Consider the following 11,711-nt stretch of genomic DNA (forward strand, 5'->3'; position numbering starts at 1 on the left):
TTCAGTATTTCATTTTATCCAAGAAAACAAAAATATCTGCAGAAGATCAGGTAAAGATTTTAAGACATTTTCTTCTATCAAAATAATTTTTCTTCTTTTTTAGCCTAAATTCAGGTTTCAAATCTTCAGGTGCAGACTAATTTTGTCATAAATAGTAATTTTAATGTAAAATTATGGAAATGATGACAAAAGATGGCAAATGAATCTCGGTTTTTCAATTTAACTCTCATATCGATCTAAATAATAATAATTAAAGCAATCGTAAACATTCTTTAGTGCGCCATGATGACACTTACTCTTACCAACTTGTTTGTGTTTCGGGTATAAGTTCTACTTTTTTTCCCACTCTAAACGACTTTTGAATATTACACATTTGTTTAAATTGAATATAGTTCTCACGATATACTGGAAAGACAATCTCTTCGAATAAGTGCAATGCTGTAACGGAACTGATTGGCATCGGCTATCGAACCAGCGACACGGCATGACATTGCCCCAGACAGCGAGGGAGAAAGCTTCAACGTCTCATCAGATACATAAGCCATTCCATTTAGTCAGATAATTTACATTACATAAGTTTATAGAAATCGATTGAAATATAATAAAGTCTGCAGAACTTGTCCTCTCCTGTCCATATGTTGTCAAAATAACAATCACTTTTCTATAAGTCATCACCTTCTTAATCCAATTCCAAAGTTTCTCCACTGTCAACATATCTGATACATCGTCATTACTAGAAAGGATACACTTTGGCAGAAGTGACCTACGTCATGCCGTCGTGACGCCCACGGAATCGTCTCTTAAATATACAAATTACAAAGATCTAGGAATCTTTTGATCTGTGTTTCGTCAAGTGGTCGTTTGCTTTGCGGCTGTTATTTATCTCTAGTCAGTGGTCTGACACTGTTAATGACCGTAGTCTGTCATTCTGCTTGTGGTTTTGGATTAAAACCACCCGGTTTCTGCGATAGAGAGTCCAACGTCGATTCAGCCCCCCGGAGGGTCAGAGGAAGAATCAGAACTTTGCCGTGGTTGAATGGAGTAGCACATTCGTTTGAGAGTGAAGCGGAATAGCGATCTCTGATCAAAGAGAAGGTAACCCTGATGCCGCGAAATCGACACCTGGCTTTGCAACATCTGCACCTTGATGTCTACGTTGTAGTTTGTGGTTTGAGAAATGATTCGTGGCGTCGTCGTACTAGTTCCTGGAGCAGATGGAGCGTCGTTGTAACCCACCAAGTAATAGGCAATCATTGTAATTCTTTCCCCTCACACAATCCGATGTTTTTTCTCGTCACCTATCTTTAACACACTCTCTAAATTTGATTGTTGAGTATCATTTCCATGTTCATAATAACCTTACACCTTATCTTTCTCTTCCACGCACACATCCTTCTGAGTTTTGCGCTCTTCCTATTCTACTGGCTACATCTTTGTTGAGGCAGAGAACTGATTTCCCACCTCCTTGCTAACCGGTCTCAAACCAGGGACATAGCCACGGAGTGGGTCCAGGGAGTCCGGAACTCTACCGAAATCCCGACTTTTCTGTAAATTTAGAACAATTTTTATAAATATTAGTTATCATTTATCCTTAAACTTAATCTGGACTCCTCCTGAAAATAAATTTCTTCCTACGTGCCTGTCACTGGCATTTCCCTGTCGATTCGCACAGTGCTTCACATATGCAGCTTAGCATGGCCCCCTAACTAAATGTGTTAAGACGGCTCAGACTTAGACTTTTAAGTCTAAAAGCAGCTCTTGCGATTAAAAGAAAATAATAATATACACTAATAATAGTCGTTATAAATACTTTCGTTATATGCTTCATCAAATAGGATGCAGAGAAGTAGAAAGGAAAAGCAGGAAAGAAGCTGTGAAGCGTCGAGTTGGGCCATGTTAATGAATGTAATTATGTTTTGACTCTGTAACTATGTCTCTATCATCACCACACAGCACTAAAATTGGTACACTGAGATTTCTCATAAAAAGCTAAGTTCATCAGATAAGATACCGGATGAGAACAAAAGCCATAAAAAAAAAAAGGAATGCATGATAATGGAATGATGAAGTAGAAGAAAATGGGAGAGCCCCCAGAAAATCTTATTTAAAAAAAAAAAGAGAGAGAGAAAAATTAAGAAATGGCACTAACGCTACAAGCATTAGGCGCTCTTCCTAAGGTTGAGATTCAGCTTTTATTGAAATTAAGGAAGTGGTTCGCTATAATCCATTGTAACCAATAGGTTTCATTCTAGGTGTCATGTACTTTACTTTATCAGTGAAATAGTTTATCAGCGTTAAATCGACCCCAGTGATTTCATTTTATTCTATCAAAAAAGTCATTTTCACCTTTTCAGTACATTTAAGAAAAATTTTGTTTTTAATTTAGAAGCTATTATACCTAGGTCCTAGGCAGAGCCGGCATAGGCAATTTGTCGCCCCGTGCAATGGCATCATTTGCCGCCTCCCCTTTCTCCAGGAAAAACAAATCTCAAAAGCCACGATTTTAATTATGTTACCCCATCATAAAAGGGATGGATAAGCACTCGCACTCAGAAAGGCCTAAACACTACAAATACAATCTCGTTGTGTCTGTCTTTTTCTTTAAATAATAATCTGTTATCTTAGTGAAGACAATGGAGAGAGAAGGTGATAATCTTAAATTATAATTTGCAGTATCGAACTTCAGTCTCAATATATCAGTTTGCAATTCCAGTGCAACTAGCTCTTTTATCTTTATTTCTTGATTTACCTTCTATATCTGTTAAAAACAATTTTAAAAAAACAACTTATTTCCACCTGCAATAATAAGGAACTTCTTTGTGACAAAGACAAGACTAGTTATTATATCAAAACTGTGATAACTAACTAAATGGAACAGGTGTTCGTTACTGTTCGAGAATTGAGTTCTTGTATTAGACAACAATCAAGCAACTTATTGCTAGGATTTTTTTTTGATCATTTGCTTTCTCTCTGTCCATGTGACCTTAAAGTAATGCGATCTAAATATGATTTATGAATGTAGTATTCAAATAGGTCAGTTTACTAATTTAACTACTAATTTAATTCATGAAGTCTGTTTGCAACAAGGGATATTTAATTTAAATAATATAGTTATAACAGATTTTGACGCCACACGCAAATGCAAGTGTTGCATATATGGTAGAGCCGACCCTGGTCCTAGGCTGCAAATGAGACGAGATTTTACGAAATAATTTTAATTCTGGAAAAGGGGCTTCTTTTCTTTTTCTCCAAGTCTACGATATTATTACGCATAGAAGTTTGAAATTTTGTATAAACCTTTCTCTATGTACAATAGGTAGATTACAAGACTGTGTTTTACAAAATGTTATCCGGTGTTTATCATGAGGTAATCGGAGAGCGAAATGAATTAGGAGATAACGGAACTTCTATCCAGAAAGCTAGAAATAATGACGCCTGGTAACCGATGCGGTGACCACACATCGTTCTGTTGAACGTATGTCTTCTAGCCGGTCATAGTTCTTCATGATCTGTAACACCAAGGAGTTTAACACTTTTTATTATATTTGTTAGGTAGTTTTATCAGTAATTCAATGCCGTGCAATAAAGAAAACTGAAAGTGTGTGACTTCTTTATTCCTTAATTAATGTAATTTGCCTTACCTCTGTGTACTGAAATAAAATACTAAACTCTGTATCCCAAGAGCTCATAAAAGAGTGTAACCGGACATATGGCGCACATTTCAACCTTAGTGCATCAGCTTCAAACACCATATCTCTAACCTTTCCAGTAAAATTAAAATCTCAAAGAAAACAGAACGATAAAATGAAAAAGGATGACACAGTTATCTAACACTGTTAAATGTCAACTAAAGGAAGGTGAACTTCACTTTCGAAATTTATAACGTAAGGCTAGGATGTTGTTATACTATAATTCCTAATAAATGCACATTTATCCTTCGATAACAAACTCTTAACTCAAAATCGAATAGTGGATCAAATCTTGCAGGGTTGGGTTATTAACAAAGGAAGAAGAAAAGTACGATTAGAAAAGTGAACAAAGCGGCACCTATTATCGCCTGGTGGCTTCTTTCCCCAACTCCTACAAACATGTCAAAGTTTGTGAATTCCGTTTACACTTTCCGGAAGTAAAGCAAAGTGTGCCTGTTATATTAAACACGGCTAAAGGAGCGTGGAGTGATTGAAATTTTAACAAAGAAAAAAAAAATCGTTCATGGTCATTTACAAGCCATTTATGATAACGATACTGTGGATCGAAGGATTGTAAGAATATGGGTAGCAATTGTTTTTTATGCATCGGAAAATGGCAGAAAGATCAGTGAGAGTGAATCTCAGTGGGCGACCAAATGACACACGAAGAGTTGACTGACACGATTAATCTCAGAGTAGTTGACCAATTACGATTAATTTCCTTACAATTCACCTTTTCCGGTGGAAAAACTGAGAACAATGAATCTCTTAAGACAGGTCGACCAGCTAAGACACATGAACTTCATTGTAAACTACGCTGAATTTCCTTACGACTTACTTTTTCCGCTGTTGTTTCAGTTGCATTGACACAGAAAGCATAATAGACTCTTTTCTCTTTCAAAGACAATTAAAGGGAATTTCACAGCCCTTGGTATGTTCGTACAGCAGGGGCGGATCAAGGACCGACTTCTGGGGGGGGGGGCTTGTCATACTGCTACTTTTAAGGACTCCAAACTTTGGGATCGGTTTTATTTATATGTATAAAATAAAGAAGTTTCCTCTTCTGGGGGGGGCGATTGCCCCCCCTGGATCCACCACTGTCGTACAGGACGTGCGAGGAGTAGTCAAAAAGTTCCCAGAATATTAAGTGCGCATTTACTTAATCGCCTTCAAAGTAGGCACCTTCGGAACATAAACACTTCCTTTACCGCTCTTGCCATTGCTGAGAACATCGACGAAAATCCTCTTTTGGTATCTTCTACAGTGGCGCAGGGACGGATCCAGGATGGACTTTTGGGGGGCGGTAGGTTGTAATACTAGTACTTAGAGCTACTTTTAAGAGCATCAAACTAGGGGATGGGTTTTATTATATATAAAATAAAGAAGTTTCCTCTTCTGGGGGGGGGGGCATTGCCTCCCCCTGGATCCGCCCCTGCAATGGCGAAACGGGTATCAGTACTGTTCCCCTTAAAGCAACTGACACCGTAAACTGATTTTTAAGGCTGTCAAAGTAAGTATCTGAAGCAGATTTCCTCAATTTACACATGAACTTTATGTTTGTGCATTATTTGATCCGCGACATTGGACCAACTGATCACCGCATATTCCCCCGTTTAGCTATACTACTCGTAACCTGATTGTTATGACCTGTTCACACTTGTCATATTCCTAACTAGGCAACATAATGCATGTACTGTACAAGATTTGCTGTAACTGCATCACAAATGCCAAAACTTAGCACAACATTCTTACCTTTCCCTCGTATGTAGCTTCCGCTGTTTGGTTTTATGTTACCTGAAATAGTTTCCTTTTTACAGACCATGAATTAGCATTCATGTGCTAATTCTCTTTGTTTATATTATCATGATAAACGGGATATTGTATTTCGTCGTGTGGAAATAATAACTATTCAAGAAGAATAAGATTTTCAAAAATCTTACATAATAAAGTCCTTTATTTCGCACTTGCTCAATCTTCACCAAGTTGTATACGGATATGCACTGACACATGTTCACGATAATTTGTATAAGTGCTATTTCTGTTTACTGCGCCCATATCTAATGTACTATTAATTGCACTTTTTTCGGTGTCCCTTGATATCTTCCTCAGCAGATCTGCGCAACTCATCTCATTTCTTAGAATGCTGTCTATATCTGTTGACGGAAGTGTTCTCCGAAATAATAAACTTAATAATACATTATACAAGGTGGCCCAAAATTAGGTATACTAATTTGCATATGGCAATTTATATAATTTCTTATTATTATCCATACAGATATTGATCTAATTTCTTTTATTATTTGTTCTTAACTTCTTTTCACTTACACCTTAAGCTCGGAACAGATTGAAATAAATAAATTCATTATTTTATTAACTAAAATGTCATACTTGAACAATGCTAGGTTGTAGGTCTACTTTGGAGCGTAGGCGGAGCTATGGGGGGGCATTGCCCCCCAACTTTTTGGAAAAAAGAATAAAATTGCCACCTATAAGATACTTCAATCCTTATTTGTATTTACCGTGCCCCCCAGCAGACAAAAGGTCTGCACCCCCAGGAGACAATTCCTAATTCCTCCCATGCTTTGGAGTCACCCTGTATATTGGACACAGTAGACTAAAAGTTCATTTACACCAATTTTCTATTCCTTTTTTGGCAAACATAATTGCTGAATCTGAAGTGAACAGAGAGTCTTGTAACTGCAAATTTTGTTTACTATCTCTTTTATTATTATTTTTACTTCTGGTTTTTCCTTTGGCCTCTTACATTACATAGGCTATAAATTCGAAAATGTAAAACGTACATAATTTTAATTACTTGAAATAGATTCCCATCAGAGTCAAAAGAAATGGATCTTCTTTCTGTATAGATATTTTTAAAATGGTTGCTTAGTTTCAGCTTCTTATATGAAATTATTATTATTAAAAATAAACATTTTTTTTTTAAAGCAAGTAAGGGCCTATTCAATTGCAATAATGTGAACAGACTTTGGGAGAGATGGTTGAAATTCAGCTGAAATATACAAGAGACCATGTAGATTCTATATTCTAAAAACAAACTGTCCTAAAATGGATGGAACATAAGTCAAAAATAAATAAATAAATAAATAAAGCATGAAACATTAACACTAATGGAAGATCAACTTAAACCAAATAATCTCCACTTATCTCAAAACCTAAAGAGGGAGATGGCTGAAATTCAGCTTAAATATAGAACAGATCATATAGACTCTACATTCAAACAAGAAATTGTCCTACAATGGATGAAACATATTTAAAAAAAAAAAAAAAATATATCACGAAACATGGAAATTAACCCTTTAATGGGCAGTGTTGCTCTCAAGCAACATCACATTCTATTGCGTTATCCGCACGAATTATAACTTCAGTGATCATTTACTTGGTATTATTGCTTTCATAAAATATTCTTATACATGATTTGCGGGTCGCTTCTTTAGATACTTCTAATCTTCGTCAACAGGGGACAGTCAAATTTAGTATTATAGAAGCTTTATCTCCTACGTTCCGCGAAAGCTCTTTTTTATTTTATTATTATTATTATTATTATTATTATTTGTGGTTTCTTCCTCTGTAGGAAAATATTTCAACGAAACTGTTGGTAATTACTGAGAGTATTCTTATGACATTTTACCATAATAGGGCAATGCTGCTCAATAGATACAAATAAGACCTATTTTATGGCAATGTTGCTTTGAAATAAACACCCTGTATTTTGTATCCAAAATTCAAAAATACTTTAAAAATTACGAAATTATGGTCAGGAAAACATGGTTCAACCATAAAAATAAACTAAATATTTTAATAGTAATGCTATCAGTGCTTGCCCATTAAAGGGTTAAAGTCAATGGAAAATCAATGAAAAAAATGAAGTCGTCCACTTATTAAAAAAAAAAAAAACTAAGGAAATGGTTAATTAAAAGCTTATAGCAAAGACATAATGAAGAGCTTAAAGACGATGTATAGGACATAAGCTAAATATGGATATAACATATTCTCAAAAGTCAAGCTGTTTGAGTAAAATCAACAATAATTATAAAGTATATCCATATTCTTCGAATTACCCAGGGCGCCCCACGCTGAGGTTACGTGCTTGAAATATTTCACATCTGGATTTAGAATCTCCAGACTCGATTTAGCACGCAACGTGACTTTTGACCTGATCACGTGACACAGTGTGGTCCTCATGGCAAACCGGAATAAGCCCTTCATAAATGAAAATAGAAGAAGAAATAAATCAACGAAAAAGAAGTTTGAACAGGACAGCACCAATGTAGAAATTGCCTAGCACCTGTTTCGTAGTAAATTAAAGAAACAAACTATTTATTTTTTTAAAAAACGATAGCCTCTATGTTTAACGAAATTTAAAACTTTGAAAAATGTTTGCACTTGATCGGAAATCGAAACGATTCTTTGGCTTACGGAACTGGTGCACTAACTATTAGGCTACCCAGTTCGCTTCTGACTAGTAGAACCAGCTAAACACGAATCTCAAGAATGAAAATGTTCAGCTGGTAAGAATAGTAGTTGCCAACCTGCACAAAATACCTGAGATCCAGGTTCAATTCATGGACTGGTTAAACATTTTTAATTATTTAAATTTCATTATCTAGCATCTACTCACAAGATTTTCTAACTTCCAAAAGTGCAAATTTGCGAAACAGTTTTAGTTTTATCTTCAGAGAAAAAAAAAAAATACTTAAAAATCATCTACATTACAACTCATTGAAACTTTTTAAGCCTCTCAGCAACTGTTACACTTTCAGTAACTTGTGATCACTAGAAAAAAATAAGCATCATGGTTTCGAAAGTTTGCATGGTTTCCTCACAGGTCTAATGGATAGCACGTGCGTTTCTTCGGTGTATTGGATCCTGAGTTAGATTTTCGGTGAGAGAGCATTGAAATATAAACCAATAACGGTGGTTCAGATTTCATCTTAAAACTGTACGTCTACGCCTTATATAGCCTAGCTTCAATCGAAAATTTACAAGTTCGAAAATTGTTAAAGGAAAGTTGCGAAGACTTTTAATCAGCGCTTTATATATTGTGTGGAGACGAAATCAGTGAAGAATACAAATTAACTTCCTCCTTCCCTCAATCAAAAGCTTTACTTACATCTACTGGAACGTTAACAGAATTATATATAACAGATATAGATTAAAACATCACTCATTTAAATAATTAAAAGTAAAAATATTTCCCACTTGTCACTGGCAAAAATGTGTCCATATAAACCAATGGTTATCAAATGAGAACATTATTGTATGTGCGTACCTTTTACGAGTATCTGTCTCATTGTTACTTTTGTGTTACTATTAGGAGAGCTCAGATACAATAGATAGTGTATATATATTATACGGTAGGGTGACCATACGTACTGAATTTCGCAGTATAGTACTGTTTTTCAAAGAGCTGTCCTGCGTGTTGCGAAGACGCCTAGAAAATCGAGAATTGTCCTTCTTTTTATAAATGACCTGAGTTAACTTATTTGCAATATTTTAGTTTCATTCTTTATTCACAACATTTTGAATCACAGGCACACTTTTCCTGAATGATGAACCGCTGTATTTTTAACACTCCTGAAAAGATTAGGGAAGAACACCAACAAACCATTGTTTTGCAATACACTGTTTTTACTGACAATGAGAAGGGCTTCTTGAGATATCGGTAAAGTAGGAAAGGTTTCTTTTTGAGTTCCCTCGTGTCAGTTTAAATTTTCTCTCATTCCTTAAAATAATCCCACGCTCCGAAAATAGATCTTTAGAAAACTCTTTAGCCCTACTCGAAGTTTCACTGTACGTTCGTAAAAATAAACTACTTTGTCATTCATCAAAGCATTTGGAGTTGTGTTGAATTATTTCAATACTTTTGTTGTCTTTTTTCTTTAATAAGAAAAACGAATGATTAACTTAACATTAAATAAAATAAGGACATGCGTATTGCCGACGCAGTAAACTATCATATACTATTATTTTGGTGTTCTACTTTTTGCTTGTCAGAATCTGGTCACTCTATTACATGGAGATTTTTTTTTTTTATTATTATTTCTTTGCTCCCAACCCCTACATTGATTCCATGTCGGACCAAATTAATCCACGAAAAAAAAAAAAAAAAAAAAAGGCTCAATTGAAGAATATTCAACCGACCCGCGAGCGACCTAAACTTCTGAATGCATTTATAATATATAGAATATGGGAAAAATTTGGAATAGGACCTTGTAACTTTGAAACGACTGAAGGAAAAGGGATCATATTTTGGATAAAAGTAGTGGAGATAGATCCACACCTGAAACTGACTAGTACCATAATGGCGGTCATCTTGAAGTCCGCCATTTTGGATTCAGACCCAACATTTTAAATAGAAATGGGATCGTGTGACATCGTTTTGGGGTAGCTTTTTTTACCACAAATACACATCTGTCTTTATTTTCGACTCTGATCATATAATAGTTATTACCTTTATAATAACAGTTTAATATTCTTCTATATTGTCTTTTCTCATAATTTACAGAAGTATTTAAAAAGAGGCACATAAAAGTGACAAGAAAGCACTTATATATGTTAATATATAATAGCACATTCCCAATGCACACCAACTTATGTTGACATTATTTACATGAAGTACGTAAAAATACATACTTAACCAAGGTTTAAAATGACAATAATAATAAAAGCTGAAGGCTGTAAATAATTACTGAAATTCTACTACCTGATTAAACCAATTTTTTTATCACCTGGATACTCTTTCCTGTGTTCACTGACTATCTGCAGTTTATATTGTTTTTTTCTTTCACGTTCTTAGAATGCTTCCGTATTCTTGTATCAGTTTCACATCTCTCTCTCTGCCACATCGTTCATCAACATAATGTCTTTCAATACCTCCAACCCACGTTGAAAGTTGGTATCCTGTTTCCAAGTAGATGGCATGTTTTTTTTTAGAAAATTTGTATCTATAGAAAATCTGCGGAAACGAAATCCGAGAATTCTTTTTCTTTAAAACTGTTGACTTCTGCACTATTTATAGAGTATCGCTTTACTTGGTTTTGTACATTATATTCTTCTGTACTCTGTTACATTAGGAGCACTTTTTTTTTTCCGTCACGTGTTGCGGTACTTCATTATCAAAAAATGCGAATGCTGCAGTTTTTGGTGACAGATCTATAAACAGTTAGCGTGTTTACACAATACAATTACTAATTTCTTGTTCCACTTCCTTATATTCGATTAATTTCTGTAAAAACTCGTAATCGTGATACGGAGCTTTCACAGCCAATGGTGCAAGGCACCAAACTTGTGAATAGATTCGGACAAGGAAAATGGACAGTCTTTTGATTAAATTCTTCTCTTTTCTCGTCCGTTCAAATTGATCTCGGCGGTGGAAGACTGTTGCAAGTCAAAAATACACATTTATGGGAACATGACTCTTAAAGTTTGTTATTCTATCAAAATCGCTTCCTGGAATACTGGTATTTCTGCCATCTAGGGGATAATTTGTTTAGTTATGTTTCTGCAAAAATACCACCAGGTAGAGCTCGCTTCTCTCTCTCTCAATTCTCTTTTCAGCGATGATAACTCAAAATTTCCATTTTTTTGAGTTGTAACACATTTCCACCGGGTGTGCGATATATAGCCTTTGCCATCCACCGAGCATGGCTTACAGCTCCAGGAATGCGAAATGAAACTCCTCATAAAAGGGTGCCGCCTAGGAAGATCATAGCCATCTCATAGATCAACAAGAGAAACATCATAGCCTCTATGGTATTTCTGGCGTGTCTGTTGTATAAATTCCAGCATACTGACATGGAAATCTTCCGTAACATAATCTAATCCCGTTCGGTAATTACTTTTGTCGATGGACGACCAGGATTGCATACATCTTTCAAAAAAAAAATCCACATCACGCCCAGATCGTGATGTCGGCACGGTAAGTACAGTAAACCACGATCAAACTTCTTCTCAAGGTTTGTACAAGTGTCATGTATTCTGCCGGTGTTGCCTGAAGTTGTA

This window comes from Thermobia domestica, chromosome 4 (assembly GCF_964235325.1).
Source record: "Thermobia domestica chromosome 4, izTheDome1.hap1.1, whole genome shotgun sequence".
In the NCBI taxonomy this organism is placed as follows: domain Eukaryota; kingdom Metazoa; phylum Arthropoda; class Insecta; order Zygentoma; family Lepismatidae; genus Thermobia; species Thermobia domestica.